General features: G+C 40.1%; 1 protein-coding gene across 1 annotated transcript in view; it reads left to right on the top strand.

The window, feature by feature from the left end:
• GLI2 (GLI family zinc finger 2) overlaps nucleotides 1-22,799 on the top strand; it is a 468,774-nt gene that overhangs the window by 105,426 nt on the left and 340,549 nt on the right. The window contains exon 2 of the mRNA XM_064157432.1: nucleotides 13,240-13,361. The gene's annotated coding sequence lies outside the window, so the exon portion shown is untranslated. The remainder of the gene's footprint in view (nucleotides 1-13,239; nucleotides 13,362-22,799) is intronic.

Raw genomic sequence — 22,799 nt, 5'->3', positions numbered from 1 at the left:
CCCAAAACCCCATAAAAATTTGGATCAAATTTTGAGATTAAGCCACCCACGCTTTGGCAGACTTCTCTGGCTGAAAAACTCAGCTCGAGAAAAGGAGTCCTACCAAGGTTGAGTGATGGAAAAAATAATAGTAAAACAGAATTTGCTTTAGCAAAATTGCCTGTCATTTTTTTTTTCCTCCTAGCCCAGCTACAAAGTGCATCTCAGCCCACCTGCTTCAGAGCATCAGCTGATCTTTGCTCCCCGGCTAAGCTGTCCTGCCTGTGTTTTCTAGGTTTTTTGGTAATAGCTGTTTGTTTTGGGGCACTAAGCCTTTGCTTGCCGCCAGTATACGGCATTAGCTGACAGAGTATCTTGGACTGAACAGGCCACTCATCTGATCCAATATGTCATTTCTCACGTTCCCATAGAAACTTAGATTATTCAGTCATTCCTGATGCATTTCTTCTACCATGTTGTCATTTTGATGCTCTTTTGCTGCTAGTTTTGAAGGCAGCTTCAAAATTGTTTGAGGAAATCAAGCCAACTTTGTGCTGCTTTTTTGTAGCAGGTACTTTGCCTGTAATGAGGAAAAATCTTGTTTTACAGAATTCTTTCAAGGTAAAGAAAAACGTAGCTTCATATCCTTAATGAGAGCATTCTTATTCAAGAGCGCTTGACTGTAAAGAGTGCTATCCACAATGGTTAGTGTGGAGAGGAAACCTTAAGTAGAACATGCTATTGTGGCCTTTGAGCGGTTCCCATCTCCTCTATTCAGAAAGCAGAGTTAACTGAGGATAGCAAGAACAAACTGTACATGCGCTTGAGAAAAAGAACTTGACTTGGCAAGTTGGCATAAGTGTAACACAATATATTACCACTTTCTGCTGGGCTTATTCTCTTACTGTCATTGACCAGATCTGTTCAACGGCTGCCATTTTCTGTTGCAAGTAGAAGAAATCCCAATTCCGCCCCCCCCCCCCCCCCCCATCCCCCCTTTACTTTCCAAGAAAGTCAGTTTATGTAATTGATACCAGGTCTGTCTAGGAAGCTGTTTTGAAATTTGAAGGGGAGGATGCAGAGGGTAGAATGTGGGCTGAAGGATGAAGAAGGAACAAACATCAGACCTGACAAAGCTTGGAATATAAAACAAAAAAGCATCTGCGAGGCATAATAAAACAAAGTGTATATACGTGTTGTTCTCACAGAGTATTTGGCTGAGCCCAGGCAACGGGAAAGCATGCATAGCTAACGCTCCTGACTGTGTGAAACCCTTTGTATGCTCCTGAGTCTCTGCAAGAGACCTTGATTACAAAGTTTGGCATGATACCCAATACATTTTTTGGAATGGTTTCTTGTCCATCACTGACACTGGTAATGAGAAATTTATACACCATCCAAAGCGGATAAATTAATTTCAAACACTTTTGACTTGGGTCAACAATGGCTATTGGCAGTGCCTATTATTTCCCTTTTTATTAAGGAAATAAAAAAAAAAAAGAAATTGCTCTTCTTCATGGTGATAGCATGGTAAAGACCCTGAGTATAGTGGAGATATTATCTTGGCAAGCGTATATATAGGCCAGGATAGAATATTTCACTTTTCAATGTAAATGAAAGTAATTTTCTTCAGTATGAACAGTTTAACAAATTCCCAGGATAGTTTTCATTAGGAAATTTGCATATTGGCTACAGAAAAATTTTCTGAAAGCAATCAGTTGGCAAAAATAATCTGGTTTTACTTCTACTTTCCCAATCCAGTTAACAGTCAAGGAATGAAGTATAAATTAGCTACCCCTTTGAGAACTCCATTTAAAACTCAGATGCTTAAGTTATCCTTTAAAATATGATAATTGTGCATATTCTCATGCAGATAGGCACACCAGAAATGGGGAGAAGGCATTAAAACACACCTACACATAAAAAACCTGTGGATTGGAAGCAAACATGAATATTGCGGCATCTTCTTGGGAGTTACTCAAATTATGTGGACACATGGATAAATCCCTAGCGTGTTCCCATTATGTGCACCCTGAATTAGATAATTGACCACATCCTTTTATTTCGTGTAAAATCCAGGGGTTTGGTTGATCTTTGACTTTTCCTGTGTGCTTTATTTCGTAGATACAAGACACAAGAATTTATGAAAGATAAAGCCCTGTTTGCACACTTGAATTATCCAAATGTGAGAACTTCTGCCAGCATAAATATAACTAGAAAGCTTAACGTAAATGAATTAGTTACATTTTCAGAGCTATATCACAATGGAAAACACAATACTAATAAGTATTAAAAAGTGAAAAAAAATTGCAATATGGATTTTAAGGAAAGAGAAAACATGGCAAGTAATCAGTGGGGTTTAAGGAGGGTGAACACAGATGATGCATGTGCGCTTCTATTCTGCGGTATTTCAATTTCCTTGCTGCTTGTGGTATAGGTTTATGTTTGCACCTTAAATTTAGGCTGTTTTGCAAGAGGAATGACAAAAATGCTATGTGTGTTTTTTTTTTTTCCTTGAAAACTGCTTTGAAGGCTTTTTCCTTTAAGGAAAAAGAAAAAGGCCAATTTCCCTTTTATCACCCTTCTTACCTACCTGTTCCTTTTGTGCAAGTAGGATTGTCAAATGAAGGCAATAGTTGCTGTGTGCCTCGGTGGTTCGGAGGTTGGAAGGATGCTTCATGCAGCTGATACGCTGGCTGCACTGTGCATAGTGACAACTGAAATACGGATCCTGGGATGCTGTGCTGGTAGGTCCTGATGGCATCGCATGGACACCCATTACTAGGGAAGAACCAGAGCAGGTTTTCAGATGAGCTCAGACTAGATGATCTAATGGTCCCATCTGGCCTTAAAATCTGTGAGTCTATGAAAGACAGTCCTGCAGTTATAAGCATTTTAGAACTGTCAATTCCAGATTTACTTCAGTGTAAGAAGCAGTTGCTTCCATGCTGAAATGCTCATTTATGTATTATGTACATGGTATCATAAATGCTCTTTAAAACAAAGAGATGCAATAAGAGCAAGACACAGCTACGAAGGGTGGTTCAGCATAATAAGAATAAGGAGAGGCTAGGGGCTGGGTGTTTGGGAGAGAACTGAGAAAGGACTAGAGTGCATTTGGGGAAGAAGAAAGAAAACCTTCCCCCAAATATGGAGGAGACTAAAGCTGCAAAGTCAAAGGAAGAGAGAAAGAAGCAGGAGGACAAAAATGCGGAGTGAATAAAAGGGCAAGAATTAGAAAGCACCCACCAAGAGCAGGGAATAGGGTGTGCAAGGGGTGAATACAACTAATTTATTCACCTCCTTTATCATTCCAGGGATTTGCCTGTCACTCAGGCTCTCAATTGCTATGCCTTCTTCAACTTCCCTGCCAAAATATAGCAAAGGAGAGAACTCAGATGGGGAGAAGAGATGAGAGATGAGGGAAATGTGTTTTTTGTTCTTTCTCCTGATTAATGGAGCAGGGTGTGCATACATGGATGCTGAAGGGGATACCTGAGGTACAGATGCTAAGGCTGAGAGGGGCCCTGGCAAGTACCTGTCAGCCCAATGGAAGGAGGCAAGTGACTGGGAGTGAAGATAGGCCACGGGTCTTTTTAACTCTGAGCCTCAGCATCCTTAGAGTTGCTGCAGGAATGATGTATTGCAGTCATTCGGATTCTAGGCAGGGGCTTCTGTGCTTTTTTTTTTTACATTTGAAATGAATATTCAACTTTTCTTCTGGCTCCTGAGTATCTTGTGTTGGTTTTTGGTTTGGTCTGGTTTGTTTGTTTGTTTTCTAATAGCACAGAAATTATTCTTCCCTTGTACTGGTCAAGCCACACCTTGAGTACTGTGTCCAGTTCTGGGCCACTCAATTCAAGAATGATGTTGAGGTACCGGAACATGTCCAGAGAAGGGCAACAAAGCTAGTGAGGGACCTGGAACACAAACCCTATGAGAAGAGGCTGAGGGAGCTGGGGGTGTTTAGCCTGGAGAAGAGGAGGCTCAGGGGTGACCTCATTGCTGTCTACAACTACCTGAAAGGAGGCTGTAGCCAGGTGGAGGTTGGTCTCTTCTCCCAGACAACCAGCAATAGAACAAGGGGACAGAGTCTCAAATTGTGCTGGGGGGAGGTATAGGCTGGATGTTAGGAGGACTGGATGATCTTGGAGGTCTCTTCCAACCTGGTTGTTTCTATGATTAAACATAGTGAAGAGCAGTGTGAGAGGACAGAGACTCTTCCATGGTGCAGACCGCAAAGCCTTTTCCTTGAAGTATTTGCCCAAACAACTCATCAGCCTCTGTCCTCCCATAAGTACAAGGAGCTATGTACTGGAAGTACTTACGCTTGTAGGGAGCATTTAAAAACAATAATTTGAAGACAAAAAATCGTGTTTGTTGAGATGGGAATTTCTTTCTATATTCTCAGCAATTGTCATGAATTTTTCCTTTAGATTTCTGTGGTTCAGGATGACTTTTTCTGAGAGAATGTGGATATTCTTGGGCTGCCAACAACTTTCACCTGAGATGCTAGAGATGCTGGTTTAAGTCAGTATTGCTCTAAAGTCACAAGCCCTTAAGCCTCAGTCCTTGAGCTAATCAAGCTAATCAAAGGAGTGTGATAATTATTTTTCTGTTATCTATGACACAATATATTTTTTTCCCCTTTAAAAACAGGAAAATGATCAGATTTCCCACAGTCAAATATTTGTGCTTTTTATTTTGCTTGTTTATTTGCAAAACAGTTGTTTAGTCACCAATGCCTAATTCACACCTCTCCATTTAGTTCAGGTAATAAGAAAAGGCTCTCTGTGAGGTGTGGTAAGGATTGGATTGCAGTTTTATTAAAGTTTTCCCCAGGGTCAAGGAAGGAGGATGTTTATTATCTTGTAATTGGTATCTCTCTGGGGTGATGCACTCATTAAATCCTTATAGGTGATGGGACTATCTAGTTACACTGAACAGATTACCTGCTGATAGCTACTTCTGGGATTTACTGATAATGCTGAACGCCAAAATCTTTCTGAACTATGCGTGGAGGAATTAATTTCCACTGCCTCCATTTACTTTCTAATGACAGCTAATACACTATCTAGGTTTCATTGTTTCCAAGCATAGATACCAGGAATTCTCTTTTGAATGGAGCAGATAGGATTTGCTGTCATTTCTGTCTGTTGCTTTGATGGGGTAGGAAGATGTTTGCTTTCTAGCTGAATGTTTTTGACTTGCCATTCAGTCTTACTAAAGCTGCCAGGTTTTGCTCTCTCAGACACTCTCCCTTCTATGTTCCAAAGGCATGTGTTTCCTCAAAGGTCAAAACCTTACACTTAATTTTTAGTGTGTTCCAGGAGATGTTCATCTAAGGGCTTTACCTCAGACTTTTTTTGCTGCCTAGATGGCAAAGCAATGTTTGCTTCTTTTGGGATGTTAAAGTACCTCTGTGACATGTTGCACACTTTCAATTTTAGATGTAAAATAACCAGACTAATAGAGAGAAAAGCTAGGCACATCCAGATCTGACATGAGTGCAGTTATTTCCAGGAGAGCGGTGTCAGAACTGAAATGGGCCCCAAAAAACCCTCTCTAATAAGTTGACTCCCTTGCATGCCTCCTCCCTGGGCTAAAATACTGTAATTCATAGCTGGTTTGGCATGCACTAAGATGCTCTTGACAGTAAGGGGCTTTGGGAGTAAACAGGGAGTGGAAGAGATGAATGGGGCAGGGGATGGGAGGGGAAAGGAAGGTGGTATATTCCTGCCACCAGAAAGCAAAGCAGAACTGGGTGCTGGGGATCATTGCATAACAGATGATGTATTGTACAGTCTGTCCCCTCTCCTAAAGAGCAGAGGTGGGCATGCCAAGGAAGGCTTGAGCCTGGCTCCTGGTGAGTGCCTGCCTCTGGCCTGCCTCCATGGCTGCAAATAAAGGCAAGTGAAGAAAGAGGCAAGAAGATGTCTGTGAGGGTGAAATAGAGGCTCTCTGCAGGCCAGGGATGGGTTTTCTTGCCATGGAGTTGAAAGCCTAGGAGATCTAGTATCCTAAATGTCCCCCTGTGCATCCTGGAGCCCCCTTTTCCTCAGGTGGAAGGGTAGGAGGTCTCCTAACATCATCCCTATAAGCAGACAGGATTTCACTACCTTTTTTGCCTTTAGGAACTCCAGATACTATACGTCTTTGCAGGATCATGTCCAGGCTCTTGCAGATATCAAGGCCTTTCTCCAGAGCAGAGCCAGCATGATGGTCCTGCCTGGGACTTTCAGACCGCAGCTCTCTCCAGCTCAGGGTTTGCAAGAATGCAGTTTATCTTCAGCCTTGAAACATTTAGAAATGAACAGAAAAAATCCCTACAAGACACAATGCAGAGGGCTGTCTTTTCCCTCTTTGTGGTAGATCAAACACATTTATCTAGGGTTTTAATTTCTTTTCCTTTCACATCATAGTGAAGATCTTTAGCAGAGAACGGAACAGCCGGGTGATGTATTTTTGGGTTATAACTTGAGAACAAAAGCTCATTAGGACTCAAAGATTTTATATGGATAACACCACCCACGGTTACTTTAGATAGGGTAGAAATGTTTTTATGCTTTAGGGCACAAACTAGCTATTAAATTACTAGGGAACTACAAATATCTACTAGACATATCGATGGGAGTGCAACCAGAATGCAAAGTACTATATAAAATAATTATATACAGCAGAGCTAATATTAGATCACATGAAAGTACATGATTGTTCTATAAAAATCATTTGCATCTCTGTATTGGACATTGTTTGGGTGGGGCATTGGTTTTGTATGGGGAGACAGTGACCTAGCTGTTAAAGGTTTGGAATCCTTGCATCCTATGTCAAAGTTTCTCAGTGGGGCTATGCCACCGGAACCACCAGAAGAACTGAATTTCCTCGGCTGACACAAAGTCTTCCCTAGGATGTAGGGAACCCAAATGAGAGGTTTCCACCTCTCAAATGAGGTAATCTGTCATGCTGAGAGGATCCAGTTAGCAAGCGTGTCCTTGAAGTGTGAGCCTGAATTGGGGTCGGTGACAAGGACAACTCTGACATCATATGAGTCATGTGAGGAGGGAAGGGTGTTGCTGCCTCCTGACAGGGGGACGCATCTGTTCCACGCTAGCTCGTGAGATGTGAAGAGGTTGCAGTGCTAAGATGCACATAGGGAGAGTGGGAGTGTGCTGCTTAGCAGGGCTTTTTTGAGTTTGGGAATCTCATTGGAGCTGCCTCTCTTCTGCTTTGCAATTCCCACCCTTCAGATGCAGGTGGCTGTTAGACTAGTGCTGGTGTAGCAGAGGGATGAGAGGGCCAGGCTTCAACGTGGGAGAATACCACAAGAAAGTCAGTGGTAGATTTCCCACCTCCCTGAACCTTTTGGAGGTCTGCGTGTTGTTCCTCAAGGGCACCTGAAGGATAATGGAAGAGAAGCTTAAAGAAGGCCTGGTAGGATGTGATTTTATTAATCAGAAGGCATATAGACACTGTTGGACTAGTGGCCTGATGTTCCCCCTAGAAAAGGCAAACTTTGAGTTGCTGATAACTTTGCCAAACTGAGAAGTTGGGGCATTAGTACAAATGATGTGTTCTAAACTGGTATGTCTTTCTCACTGTGCACCAGTGCTGTGTACTCCATTTCTCTGTAGGAAAAAAGTAAAGGTATGTGAACATGTAATTAAGACCATCAAAAGGTATACGTACAAGTGGGGTCAGTTCTGGCTGCAGAGCTGCAAATATTTCACTTTTGGACTTCTTACTTCAACTTTGCTCCACAGTGGCAAAGAGGTAGGTCATGTACAAAGACAGTGAAACAAAAATCTTTTCTCTTAAGTGCTTTAGACACATGGCTAAAGGCAGATGTGTGGGGTGAAAACATACACCAGCTTCACTGGTAGCTACAGCTGGATTTGTATTGGGTTTGCTTTAAATTTTTGTGGATGTTATCTAAAGGCTAAGAATTTTAAAGACAACAAGATGACAGGCAGAATGGAGAGCTTATGAGGGTACACATTTGGAATCTAACAGCAGGAGCTTGCCCAGGGGCCAACCGTGGTGCAATGATTGTGAGAGGGCAGTTTTGGTGTGAAAAGGTTAAAAGGAGCCAAGGGAATGAAATGACATATTGCATGCTCGGTAGTCCAAAGAAAAGGGAGATGGTGGGAAAATGCAAGGAGAAAGGTGACAGAGTCCAGAAAGGGGCTAAGAAAAAGCTATGGCAAAGTCATTGATGAATATCAGTGAATCAAAGCAGAAGTAGAGATATTGCCAAGGGCTGAAGTGGGAATGAAGTAATCTATATTCAGAGGGCGGTGATAAGTGTTTCTGCTTGAGATTAAGAAATGACAAGATGTAGAGGAAGTGAAGATGATAATGCAGATGCTGCTGGGAATCACTGTTGTGCCCTACTGTGGACAACTGTCAAAACTTGAACTAAGTGCCCTCAGTGCCTGCATGCAGAAGAAATGCTTCTTGGCTACAAGCACTTGACTAATGGCTAACATAGGTGTATGGGTGCAGGTTGGGTCATGAAAGAAAAAAGTTCTCTCCCTCAAGCATGGGGAGCAATTCAGGGGTGCCATATGTAGATTTAGGGAGCATCCATGCAAATGTCCTACCCAGGACAATTCTGTTCTGGTTAAGGCCCAAGACATGTACTTCAAAGAGTGAAATGTCAGAGGGGAAGCCTGACCTGATCTGTCTCTGTTCCTTGTGGTGCCTACTTCTACTTTGCACAGCATTTGCTTTAGAAAACTCATACTCAACTATTATTTGTGTATTGTAGTATTTTGGCAAGTCATTTTTCTGCCAAAATTTCCTTGGGAGCATAAGCTGGAAGTTTTGGGTAGAGGTGGATGCTAAAATCTGACAATTTATATCTTACCTAAACCATACAGGAATTTTGTGGACCAGGTGAAAAGACATATGGGCAAGGCAGGGTCTTTGTTCTGACTGAAATTCAGAGGTTGTGTGCACGTGCAAGTTTGACAGCTTCTCACAAAAACCCAGTATTACATACTAGAAATTGACTGGTTGATCTTGGAGGTCTCTTCCAACCTGATTGATTCTATGGTCCTATGATTATGATTCTCACTGAACTCCACTATCGAAGCTGGCATAATAACTGCTGCTATTGCACTAACCCTCGGTGGCACAACTCATAGTGGGACCCTGTTATTCTCAGCACTTGTCATGCAGGGTGAGAAGTAAAGGCTTCTCCTTATAGGTTGCAGACAGCGTGGGATGAGCAAGAGTGCTGCTGACGTGTTCTGGCTCAAAGAGCAAGCCAGTAGGAATGCCAAGGAGTTGAAGCACACCCAGTAACTGGGTATTTTCAATTGGATCTCTTGGGATTTTGTGTTTAAGCTGTGGATCTTAATGAGTGTATAACCCTGGCTCTGCCACAGGTGCCCTGTTGTGCACCTCTATGTACAGTAAGAGCGAGGCAAACCATGACAAGTTCAGCCTTCCTCCACTTGGCAAGGGCCACCATGCAGTCTGTCACACACAGCTTCCTCCTTCTCTGTAGCCCTTCACAGACTGGCTGAGTTGCATAAAATCCTTTCTTAGGCTTTAAGACTGGTATAGTTTATGTCTATTTTCTTCAGTTTTGGGTTGGTTTGTTCTTTTTTTTAATTTAATTTTTCAAAGAAAAGCTCCTAGTTAGTATTATGGTGGCCTTTGTAGAATTCCTCCATCTCTATTTCTTCTGATTTTCCTCACTAGATATCTTCAGGTCTAGACTAGATATTTATACAGAGAAAATGAAAGTGAATCAACTATAAAGCGATCACAGACCACAGTAAAATGTAAGGGGGCAATGAAGGGACATTACAATTGCTTCTCTTGGAAATTTTGGTACATTACAGTCCTGCTTGGAGCCCTAAAATAACCTTTAAAAAAACAGCTTCTGCTTTAGTGGCTCTCCCAACACTGATTTTATTATTAATCTCCCTAGCAATACTTACAAAAATGCTTGACTGTGGTTACGCAGATTGTCTGATGCGATCACTAGCAATTATGCTAATCATAGTCTTCTCACAGTTCATTCCCATCTGTTTTATGCACCTATGGATACTCACTGTGAGATAAATGATAAAAGAGGCTCCAATCATATCATGTTCTCATTTGCTGGTCACTGTATGACCACAATTTTTGTCACAAACAGACTCAGCAGGGGTGAGTTGTGAGAGGAAGGATGTTACAGAGTATTTTCAGCTTTTATGGAAGAGGAATGAATGCACAGGAGTGAATAACCTCTCAGTGGTGCTTGTGGCAGAGTTGTGGATTGATTACAGGCCTCTGGAAAGCCTTCTCTGGATGAAGCCACCATAGGTTGAGCATCACAAAGGAGATGGGAAGGGGAAAGACAGCTCTGCTGCTGTTTATTGGACCTGGGGTAAGAAGAACATAAGGGCAAGGAGCAGATTTTGTTTGCCTGCTCTGTTGATGTTGCTGTGGGTGCGAAGACAATAAGACATTTTCTGTACTGTATGCCTGAAGAATTGCACTTTACCAAGGGCACCTTGATTTGGTGAAGACACGCAGTATTTAAACTGCCAGCCTTGAACAGAGATGCAGCTGGCATGTACCACTGCAAAGACCCCACACTAGCATTAGAGCAAGCCTGAGTTTGGTGAGAGCTGGATCCCCAACTGCTGGTGGGTAGGTTTGGTGATTGAGAGACTGGAGAAGGTAACATGACATGATTAGATAAGGCAGTATCATAGTTACCAGTGGCAAAGTAGCTCCTCTCAGAAGTTCCTACCAGCTGAAGAGAGCTCTGTACTTTCACACAAAAATCAGTGAAAGAGATCTTAGAGAACCACTCGTTTGAAGGATATTGCACTGCTTCAGGAAACTGAAGCAAAGGTTTATTGCATGAATTGCTGTGGTGGAGGGCAGTAACCTGCTTGGAAAGCAATGATCTGCTCCTTTTCCCCTTCATAAAGTTTCCCTTAGTTCGTGTGTGGACTGTACCTGAGAGAAAGGAAGTGTAGCCAGTAAATACTATGAGGAAACTGCTGGAGTTTCCAGGTGGGGATGAGACCTGCTGCTAAGTAAAATCCCTACTACGAGAAAAGGGTCCCAGATCCATGAAGAATGTTCTAATACCTGTCTTTCATAGCACTTGACTGTATGCAAATGATGAGCTTTTTGAAACAGGAAATGTGTTTTCATTATGTGTATGTATGTATCTGTCAGACCAGGGCCCCGGTCCTGACCTCGGGGTGTAAATGCTACCTGGATAAATGGCAATTATTTTTCTGAGAAACCTGGATTAATCTTGGACACAAAAAGAGCAGCAGTGTTCTCTTGGAGATCATTTATGGCCATTGGAGAGAGGATTGTGCTTTGTTGGAATATTACCTGTCAGTAAAGAACCCTTGGACCAAGAATCTTTTGGGGCGTTATATGACATTCAGCAAAATCATATCCTTTAGGAGATGCTTTCCTGCAGCAGTTCCAGCTCTGTATCCCATTTCCGGCTCAGGCAACACACAGTGGGACTACAGATTTCTAAGGAAGTAAATTCTTTCCAAGTAGTTGTCGAAACCATTGAGTCTAGGGAAATATATAGAGATAGATGGGATATGTCATTCTTAGAGGGATAAGTTATTTAAAGCTGGTCTGTGGTATGTTATTCTTAAAGGATATTTATTAACAGACTCAGATATTCCTGCAATGATTCCAGTGAGAACAACAAAAATTGTGAACGAGTCAACATAAATTTAACTTAAGCTTGGAATTTTCAGAGGCACTTAGGGTTGGTCTAACCCTCAGCTCTTTAAAGTCAATGGAATTTTATGACATATCAATAGAAAGACAATTTATTCATCTAGAGAAAGCTTCTGAAATCACATCCTTAATTGAGAACTACATGCTTTCACAGAACCATAGAATCAACCAGGTTGGAAGAGACCTCCAAGGTCATCCAGTCCAACCTAGCACCCAGCCCTATCCAGTCAACTAGACCATGGCACTAAGTGCCTCATCCAGGCTTTTCTTGAACACCTCCAGTTATGGCGACTCCACCACCTCCAATCCCAATGGATTGGCCCATTCCAATGCCAATCACTCTCTCTGGGAAGAACTTCCTCCTAACAACCAGCCTATACCTATCCTGGCACAACTTGAGACTGTGTCCCCTTGTTCTATTGCTGGTTGCCTGGGAGAAGAGGCCAATGCCCACCTGGCTACAACCTCCCTTCAGGTAGTTGTAGACAGCAATGAGGTCATCCCTGAGCCTCCTCTTCTCTAGGTTAAACAACCCCAGCTCCCTCAGCCTCTCCTCATAGGGTTTGTGTTCTAGGCCCCTCACCAGCTTTGTTGCCCTTCACTGTATTTCTGATGTACTTCTGATACACACGTATTATTCCAATGTGGATGTGTTGTTTCAAATGAGTTGGAGACTTCCCTTAAGAATAATGACACACAAAAGAAATATGAATCTTAACCCCTTTATGGAAGGGAATGTGTCTTCTGCCTCTTGCAAACAGCTCATCACACTAAAGCTAAAGCTTTATTTATATATATTTATAAATATATATAAAAATATATAAATATATATATTTGTATATATAAATATATATATTTATATATACAAATATATATACTTTATACATATATTAAAATATATAACAAGTAGAAATGGATCCTCTTTTCAAATGCATTTTTTAGATGCCTTACTCTATTGTTAAGTGTTTGGATATAACTTACAATTTTAAAATAGTGCTCAGGTGCTCACAACAAGCCTTAGGATACTCAACTGATAGTTAAATCTGTAACATATGGCCCACCTGGAAAATACAGTCCTCAAATAGCTGTCCAAAATTAAATTTCCAGGTGAAGTTTGCCTGTTCTGGGTGTCATCTCCAGCTGGAAGACTAAGATTAATTTCTTTGAGAGCTAACTCTCTTACCCCAGCTGAACACTGCATCTCAAACTTGTTTCTGCCCTTCTGATTAGCTGTGTGATCTTTAGAAAGACTCTGCTTGGGCAGTGAGCACTGGGAAATATGTAAGAGCAAAACAAAGTCGCATTAAGAGGAAAGTCGTGAATGAAAACTGAGTCCTCACGAAGTCACTTGGAGTTTTGCCACTGATTGACATAGAGTCAGGATTTTATTCCTTAATGTCTTTAGTTTTGATGGCTTTGCTATGTGAGTATTTCTGATACACTATTGCTGGCTCCTATGTTCTGAAGATAGAGTGCCTGGTAAAACGTAAGAGACAAACCTAGTATAAACCGCCGGTGGTTTTGTTCTGTCTTCTTCAGGCATTGAAGGATGTGTCTTTTTGGCTACTGCTCTGCTGGAGCTGAAACTTTCCCAAAACTCACAGCTAAGCAGTTCAGTGTGTGTTGCACAGGACAGCTGCAGAATTCCAATTACTGCAATGGTGAGTAGCACTAAGACATGTAGTCCTCAAATTTAAGTCATTAGAGAGGTTGTAAATTCACCTAGCGGCATTCGTAAGTGAAACCAAACACGTTTAAATGTATCGACATAGATATATATCTATATAAATATACATATAAAGGCCTTCAGGTCACAGGACTCTGTCAGAGGTATTACTTGGTATATGTCTGGTGTATCAGAACGATATTCAAAATAAGGATCTCAGATCTATTAGGCATTTTAAAGTTCTTGTAGAAAGCCTCTTGGACATCTATGATGTGTATGCTAAGAATGTAACTATTGAAAGCATGACAGAGGAGACAGAAGTGTTCAGCGCAGTTTTTATGCATATGTATTTGTATTAAACACTATTAATGCATAGATCAGGCATCTGATTTATTCTTTAAACTGCACCCATCCAGTTAAGTTCCTACAGACTTTGTAGCAGAAACGAGCCCTGAGGGATTAGAAACATTTGGCTACTGGTTGATCAAGTTTTCCGTAGCTGACAGTTGACCTGCAACTTCTAACTCTTGTACTCACAAGAGGCTGTGATTGTACATTGTTTCTTGAACACTCACACAATTATGGCTTTAAATGTTATACAGTGCCACCTGACATTTGTGCTGATCAGTAATAGACTGTGAAATGAATTTAAATCATATTGGATACGCCACTGAATTGCCACCATGAGTCAGGATTTTTGTGTGAGCTACGTGTAGTCATACAGATGCACAGGTTTAGCACTGTGATTATACATTGTGGTATTTTAATGTGGAAATTATAAAGGAAACATTAAAACATTTCCTTATCATCACAGTATTTTTTGAAGAAGAGGACAAATTCTTTTTCTGGTGGCAGCTTCTCAACTGAGAATCAAAGATACCTTCAAGTTATAAGCTATGCAGCATCTTTATTTGTACTACAGCTTTGGCTGGGATTCTTTTGTAGTGTTCTTTCTGGGTGAGGACAATAGAAAGAAAACATTGATATTCATTTTCTTTTCATTCCCATTGTTTCCTCCTATTTACTTTATTTGTGTCCCATGTGATGTGCTGACTGTAGTTAGATTCTCTGGCTGTTCTTTATTTTCACTTCTGAAAATTTAAATCAGAAATGCACATCCATTATTATTACCATGCTTGTGGTTAAAGCTGTCTTAACTGCCAAAGGCTCGAGGCCTAGGAAGGTGCTGCAGATCTTTCAAAATCTCTGTAGTCATGCCAAGTATCAGGACCAGCTTGCACCAATAAATGCAGCAATGACTCCTAGAAGTGCTCAGCATTAGATGCAGAGGTATTCACTCTTCTACAGCTAAAGATATAGAATCAGTCACGCACCCAGCACCCATGCATTCTGCCTTCAGTTACCAGATAAAAGAGCCATCACATCATCCACCTTCTAGACATGTTTCCTCTCTGTTTCCAAACTCACCTTACTCAAGTGCAAACCATACAGAAGCAGAACCTAGTCACAAGCTTTGCTATATGCTCTACCATAGCAGGCAAATGAATAAGTGGGGTTCAGGTTGTTTCTTTCAGCTGAAAACCGTATGTGCTGATTGCAACTTTGTTAAATACATAAATAACTGGAGCCCTTCCAATCAGAGCCAGCCAAACCTTTTAATCATATGCAGAAGTGTTCCTCGTGACATAATTATGCTATCCAGACCCCCTCCTTCATTGGGAAATATTCTGTCAAACAGTAAAATAATTAGCATGGATTTTAAAATCGGCATTGACATTCTAATGTCTAATTAGGTAATTGTCATTGGCACAGCAATACCTATTAGGAGCATGCAATTTGTGGAAGGGGTTTTGATGGAACAGACTGCAGGTGCAGATGGTCTAACAGCAGGACTCTTACCCGATGTAAACAAAGGTATTTTAATTAGCCATGTGACCCTGATCATTGTTAAAAGGTAAGGGCTGAGCATTCATCTTCCCATCACCTACTTCCTGGTACTTTCAAGGGTAACATTGAAATACTTCGACCTGTGGTAAATTATCTACAGACTTGATTGAAATTCTCTTCAAATCTAATTATTGTTTCATTTGGCAACATTAGCACTATATTGCAGTTGGCTGAGAAGTCTTACCTAGTTGCTGGGCTATTTTTGGTTCGTAGATCTCAATTGCTAACCTACACAAAGATAGCAACTTTTGCTTAGTTTGCAAGGAAAGACTTCCAGGATCTGGAAGTTTACTTTTCAACAAGTACATGCCGGAAATTGAACAATAAAATTGTATAGAATTTGCTGATGAGTTTGTGTATAACTCAGCATAGATCTCAGTTAAAGTAATTTTATTCGGGGACAAATAGGAAGGAACACCTAGTCCAAGCAGCAATGAATAACACTGGAGTTAAAAACACAAGAGACACGGTCAGCTCCCTGTCCTGTTTGCAACAGCTGTCAGAGCTGTTAAGTTCTGCATGTGTTAGGTGTTCCAGAGTAGATGTTGCACCTGCTGTCTAATGCAAAACTTCACGGAAACTTTGTGTATTCTGTTTTTCTCTTCAAGGCAAAGCAAATATTTTTTGAAGGGTAAGAAAAGCACTTCTGTAATTTTCTTTTCTTTTCTAGAAACACTTTTATTGAGTTCCTAATTTACATTTACTGTTATTGCAGTTCTTAGAGTATTTTTTTGTATTATAGTTTTGCCTTAATTATATTCAGGTTTTTTTTTAGCTCTCAGTGACATAAAAAACCCCAAACTTGTTCTTTACTGCAAAGATTTTGTCCCATTTGACATATATATTTTAAAGAAATACATCTATATATCTTCTGCCTGTCTCTCCTCTTCTTGAAACCTGGTGGTGCTGTGAGAAGACACAGGACTACAATTCCCCAGTCAACCTGCGAGTGGTTATGTCATAAATATTTATGGATATATATTATGAAGTTGAGAATAGTTCTGCTAGGCTGAAGGTAGCTTCTGGAACAATTTAATTTCCAGTCTGAGTGTAAGTGTTGGATGAGTATCTACATTATCTACATAGATGTTGGATGAGTATCTACATTATGTGTATATATAGAAGGTATCTGGATGGCTGCAAAGGTAGATATTTGTGCTCTGATGTTCATCACTGACAGTGCCTGAATCAGGTGTAATGAGTTTCAAAGTTTAGCTTCAGCTTGCTCCTGAGGGGAAGCACTTTGTCTTGAGTTTAGCTAGCAGTAGAACTGAATGCATGTGTTTGAGCCAGAAGAGACCCCTTTCCTCCTCAAAAAGGAAGAGCAGGTACCTCAAGGGATAGAAGAACCCACTCTGGGAAACATCTGTCTGCAGTGGCTGAAGAGAGGGAGCTCTGCCTGACAAGCCTCCCTGCTTGGTTGCTTTAGAAGTGTTTCCTAGGATGGGCCTAGGCCACTGTTAGAACCATTTTAAAGCATGGAGGGTTTTTTTTGTTGTTGTTTTGTTCCTTTGTTTTTATGTTTGTGAAATTGTGGTGCTGAAATCAGTATCTTACATATGCATAGTGCCACTCCAACTCATTTCTTAGTCAACATTAAGAAAATGTAAACTGTATCACAGTTCTTCAAATTCTTGAGCAGTTGAAGCATAGGGGAAGTCAGAGAAGACACTTCTTTGAAGACAGCTGCAATGTCTGCTTAGGTATTTGGTTTGGATGAGAATCCAAACAATTTTTCTCCCTACCACTGGGTTTACCACTATTTTTTTAGGGTGGGAGAATCACTTAGGTGCTGGAGTGCCTGGCAGGTCTTGTTTATTTCATGGGGGACTGTCTCATGTTATGGCTTTATGAACGATGCTGAATAGATTCTCTAATGAAATACCTAGTGGTCTTTTGACTTCATGTTGGGATCCTTCCAGAGATGCAGAATGAAGAATCTGTATTCCTTGCAGAGGGAAATAGTCTGTGTGTACAATTTTATTTGATTTTTTTTTCCCAAGCTAATCCAATCATAGAAACATTTATTGAATTAATAGTGAAATAGAAGCTTCTTTTATTATCAGAATAAGTTAACATTGGGAAGACCTTTCATCATTGCCTGGCTTATGCTGCTGCTTTCTGATGAATGTGAATGTTTTTCCACTCCTGTCAGACAAGTGCTCTAGGGATCTTATTGTTCGAGTGTGAAATAATGTGGACTTGATAGTCAATGAGTTCAAGTACCATGAGATAATCCTTGAGTGACATGATGCCTGTCTGTGCTTAAAAATAAATAAATAAAGCTAGAAAGAGTACAAGTTATAAACACACATTATGTATCTGCTACTGATGCAGGTTTAATTATGGGGGACAATTACCTACCATAGTCAAAGGATTCACACATTAATAACATTATATGGGGATAATGTCTTTCTAAGCTGCTATAGCATTTAAAAGCTGGTACTTATGTTGCAATCCAGATTCTGTCTACCCGTCAGTCCTGTCTGGATTATTGTTACATTATGTAATGTGGTTTCTTGCGTTGGTGTTTTGTTGTTTGGGGTTTTTTTTTTGTTGGGTGGTGGTGTTTGTTTTTTTTACTGTGTAATTAACATGTGGGTCTGACTTATCCATTCCACTCTAATAAACCAGTCTTAAGGAGCGAAATAATTATAACAAGAATAAATCCTATGTGATTTCTGAGCTCTTTTACCATGATATTTGTGTTCCAGTAAAACTAAAACTTGATGACACATCAGTGTATCTAATTCTATCCCTATGCAATAGTCTTCTGAGAACTTTCATCTGGTTTTATCCAGAAAAATGCTAATTGCATTGGAAGGGTAGAGTGGACAGACAAACTTTCTAACTCTGTGTTCCCTGCTGCTCCTTCAGTCCTGCACTTTCCCAGAGGAAAGAGATGCTAAAACCTGTCAAAACTTAATCTCTTACATATCCTTCTTAAATATAGCATTTTCCGCTCTTCCCACTGTAAAACCTGTTGCTGACCTCTTCTAAGAATGTGTAAAGGATTTGTGACAACATTACAAAAACAGAGGCAATTAAAAAATCACAGGACTATTGCTGATTTCCTGAGTGTGTGTTTTGGGTTATCTTTTCCTCTCCCCCGAAGTTCTGCTTTTGATGTATTTTTTAATGCAATTATTAAATGAGTGGAGATTATTCTAGAAACAGTATTTCTCCAGTGGGCATTTGTTGTCAGTGGAGGAAGACAAATCAAATTCTACTTGCTAATTTTCAAAAGTTCTGGGGAAAAAATGAACCATACCTTACTCGAAATACATTATTTTGAAGAGCTGAGCATTTCCTTTTGTATTTAGTACAAGTTGCTGTAACTACAGTGTGCCCGTGCTGCTGAAGAGGATTACAACTGTGTCCAATTTACATGATTACTGCTGTGGGTTTTTGCTGAAATTAATTAAAGGTTTTTCTAGGTATTTGTTTGCTTCATCCCTAATTTTTTCCATGTTGATACATTAATAACTCGATCAGATAATGATGTATCTTCATTTTGCTTTGTTGCAAGATCTTTAAGGATACTGGGATACTCTTTTGGCTTATCATGGAGTTCAAATTCCAAGTGTAAACAGAATATATTGGTTCATAGATAAAGTAAGTACTGTGGCATAGATCAATACAATTCAGATTGACTCCATAGAAGATCATTAATTTATGTCAACTCTAGATTTGATCTTGGATTTTAGTGGTTCTTGTTTCACTACTCACTGCTGCTAGTTAATTCAGATGCCTTTAAAATCTGCCTGTTCTCTGTAAATATCATGGTGCAATTGGAAGCAGAGCTTTTAAGAAGATAATTTCTGATTAAATAAGGTTTTTTTTTCCCATGAAACTTGCATCAACCTACATAAAGTAATCCATGTGCTAACGTAATAGCTTCCTAATATAGATACACTTAAATTCAAAGGATGCTATAGCATATAATCTCTTTTTTATGTTAAGTATAGGTTAGGTAACACTTTCTCTTGGAATATGGATTTTTTTTGTTGTTGTTCCATTTGGGCTATTTTAATTCTTACAATGTTTTTTGTGGTGCTGCTTGGGTCTGTTGGTGCTTTTTTCTTGGTAGCAGTTTGTTGTTGAGAGATGGTTTGGGTTTTTTTTTTTTGTTGGGGTGGAGTGGGGGAGGTCTTTGATTTTGTTTGGTGTTTGTTTTGTTTTGTTTTTTTTTTTCCCAAAGCCATTTTTTAGGCTTCAGAAATACTCTAGTGAAATATATTATCAATCATCCTGAGAATGAAAGTGGAACAGTGCACCTTTATCCAAACTGCTGTGGCAAATGCGTGTGTGAGTGTGTGGTAGTTCTGTATAGTGAAGTTTGCAGGAAGTATTTTTTATTAGAGTAAGGGAAATAGCTGAGTGGGAGGGGAAGAGGATAGTCTGAAAGAGAAATAGAATAGTTCTGCCAAGTAACGTTTTGGGAACAGTTGCTTTAATTTCATATTCCTCTACTAGACAAGTTGAGGAAGAGGCATAGTGTTAGCACCTGTGGGGCAGAACAGTGTTATTGCTGAGGGAGATGCAATATCCTCAGTGGTCTGTGACAGGTAGACAGCAGCTGTGAAGCAACAAGGTGTAAAAGTATGATATACCATATCATAAGTGCTTGTATTGAATGAATACATTTTTCTAGCTACTGCATACTCCTAGGGCTTCGTGACATTCCTTGAGCAGTGACAGACCCAAATACCACATCTCCTAACCTATTGGTAGCTACAGCCTGGCCTCTCTGAAGGAATCAGAACCAAATGACTAATCCAAATGCACAGCATGTTTCTTAACCATCAGCAAACAAACTACAGCACGCTCTTTGAAGGTGAGACTCAGAACCAAAATTCTTGATCTGACTGGGTACTCAGAAGGATGGGCTCAATAGACACACTTACTTTATGGCATGCCATAACTTCCTTAATTAACCTAACTAGATTTCACAGGCAATAAACTATTTGTCTCTTTTCTTCTGCTGAGGGACAATCACATTATCATCTCTCTTCTTCATCCCCTTCCTTTCCTTCCCATCTCTGTGAACATCCCCTCTGTTTCACTGGTGCCAACTACCTTTAATTTAGGAGATAGTCTTATAAATACTTATCTTAATTACACCAAGCAACTGTTCTCAACTTGTTTTTAGCTTTGAAGTCTGTTGCTTCTATTTCAGACAAGAAGTAGAAGAGGACTTGTATGCCCAAAAGCTTGTGTTCTTTCTGACTACACCAGTTGGTTTAACGAGGAACATTGCCTCTAACTACAAACTTGTCTTGCCTAGTTTCCATGTAATTGTGGGCCTCCCTGGATAATCAGGCTTGAGAAACTCAGGATGGAGCTGTTGCTTTATGACAGGCACTTTCCCACTACTGACAGGATGTGTCTGATCTTTATCAAGTGTCTTCCAATGCATATTGTCTGTCCTCCACCCTGTACTAGCTGCCATGTTGCAGGTATATGGGATGGTGTATATGCTGTTTCAAGGTACAGGTGTATATAAAGGATGCTGGAACTTGTGTGTCTCTTGCTTATTTGTTCTTAAGACTGGAAAGATGAGCTGGCAAGTTTTATATTTGTTGCACTGGTTAGTCTGATGCCATCAAGGATTTGCTGATCTGTAGTTGCTTCTGATGACTTCGATGGGAGTGAGGCAGTGTTTGAAGGCTGGAGAGGAAACACAGTTCAAGGGAAATGTCAAAGCACTCCCTGAAGAATATTCCTAGTGAGTAATGATCCTGTATAGATTGATGAGGTGGTTCTCGTCATTGTTCTTCTCATTGCAGATATGATGGTGCCTCAGGGTTTGGCTGAGAATCTTGGCTTTTTCTAAAATGTGTTTTGGATGCTTGCATGATGTATGTCTAGAGGTTTTTACCAACAGTAGTTTGTAAGCTACCATTTCTGCTGATGATCTGATGGCAGATCTGCCACAATATGGGCATGATAATCTCTAGAATTTGGGGTACACTTTGATGAAGAAATGGTTGTTATTGAATTTCTAATGAGAAGAAGGAAAAGAAAGAACCACTTCTAGATGTAGTGTATTGCCTAGAACCTGTTCATCATGCACTATGAAATGGTTGAGATGTTACATGACTGATCAATGATAGCTTCCTAGGGGAAGCCAGGAAAATCAGGTGCAGTTTACAAAGACAAAAAGGGTGAGTTTGGTAACATATTTGCATTTGAAGTCTCATAGATGTCACCTTGTAGATGTTTAGGAGAGTCTGCAGTGTCAGAGAAGTAGGTAGAAAATTGGGTCAATTATAGAGAAAACCTGTATGTAAACCTCTAAAATGTTTCTGCAAATTCTGACAGTACTTCAGCAAGGGTATTATAGACACCTATAGGTCTCAACTTTCCTTCATTATGTATCATGAGGATGATGTGAAAAGTTTGCAGGATGAGTATGAGAAATTAGAGTACTAGTTTTAATAGGAGGTGTCAGGCAATAGACATAGGGGTTTATGTCTGAGCTCTTAACTTAAGAAGGGGGCTTAGGGTCTTTCTTAAGTTCCTTGTAGTAGGCAATACCTGCTAGTCTTTCTCTTTGCTGATCGTCATGGTGGTAGCTATTGCCACCTCTTTGACTGCTGATTCTTGAAATGTTGTTTAAAATATTTGTTAGTGGATGATTCTGTTCTTTTTTTTTTTTTAAAGCAATTGAGGTAGTGGGAAAGGGAAGAGGTGTCTAGAAGTTGCTTTATCTTGGCTATGAAAAAACTCACCAAGATGTGGTTGTTCTAAAAAATAATTTAAAAAATCCTTTTGCATCCCATGTATTTGTGGTTTTTAGAGTAGCTGCTCTCTGCAGGAGTGTATATCTATGGAAATTTTATTTGTTTATTAGCTTAGCTACAGCAGCCTTCTGCAAGATGTCGAGAAGGTAATCCATGGTCATGGATGTTGCAGCTTTAGGTGAGGCTGTGGTGGCTTGCCAAGTCTGATGGTTTGTGTGGTTTATTCTATCTATTCTTACTATAGTGATATGTAGAGCAGTAGCAGAAATGGTTGATATGTTTCTTATTTTAATATTGTGATTAAATGACTGGAGATAGTTAATTGTGCACATACATAATTATCCTATGTACTGCAGTAATATTTGAGGATTTGCCAAGACTGGGGCTCTGTGGTTCTTGGCCAAGCAGCAGATAGCTCATTCCAGAAAAAGCCATTGCTCTGATCTCTCCCATCCTTGTTCCTCAATACTGTCTCTCTAGTTTTTACACCCACTTGGTGTATACAGACCCAAATTAAAATGAGAACTTTTCAGGGGATGGTTTGTTTATAACTTTGTGTTACAATACTTATGATGGTGGAAATTCTGCTCAGTGAAGTCTGTGAGAACATCAGGAATACAAACAATAATAGTACTGATTCATGGAAAACTACACTTTCATCTGTTTTATATTTACATTCTTTAAGAGGGAGAGACTTGGCCATGTTTGCATTTTCACATTGTGTGTGAACATGCTTCCGCTGGAGTTCTGGCATGTTCTTTTAATGTCTTGTTGCTTGC

This window comes from Pogoniulus pusillus, chromosome 2 (assembly GCF_015220805.1).
Source record: "Pogoniulus pusillus isolate bPogPus1 chromosome 2, bPogPus1.pri, whole genome shotgun sequence".
NCBI lineage: Eukaryota > Metazoa > Chordata > Aves > Piciformes > Lybiidae > Pogoniulus > Pogoniulus pusillus.
Note: the sequence above shows the minus strand (reverse complement) of the source record. Positions and strands in the feature narration are given on the sequence as shown.